Below are 577 nucleotides of genomic sequence, written 5' to 3'. Positions count from 1 at the left end.
CAAAAATATATATATATTCCATATATTAAAATATATATAATATATATATATATATTTTTTTTTTTAATATATATATATATTCAAAAAAAATATAAAATTATATTCATCACAAAAAACAAACCCACCACAAACCCACCCAAAAAAAACCCACCAAAAACCCCCACCCCAAACACACACAAAACAACCCCACAAACACAAAAAACAAACAACACCCAAAAACAAACAACCCCCCCCCCCACCAAAAAAACCCCACAAAAAAAAAACCCCCCCCCCACCCCCAAAAAAACCCCCCCCCCCACCCCAAACCCCACCCCAAACAAACCAACCAAAACAACACCCCCCAAAAAAAACCACCCAAAAAAACCCCACACCAAACAACACCACACACAAACAAACAAACCCCCCCACCCCACAAACAAACACACCCAAACAACCACACCAAACAAACCACACACCAAACACACACCCCCAAAAAACCCCAAAAAACAAACCCACACAAAAAACAAAACACCCACAACAAAAACAAACAAAAAACAAACAAACAAACACACCCACTCCCCCCCCTCCCCCCCCGTTC

The sequence above is a fragment of the Penaeus monodon genome, chromosome 31, assembly GCF_015228065.2.
Source record: "Penaeus monodon isolate SGIC_2016 chromosome 31, NSTDA_Pmon_1, whole genome shotgun sequence".
Classification (NCBI taxonomy): Eukaryota; Metazoa; Arthropoda; class Malacostraca; order Decapoda; family Penaeidae; genus Penaeus; species Penaeus monodon.
This window is presented reverse-complemented; position numbering follows the sequence as displayed.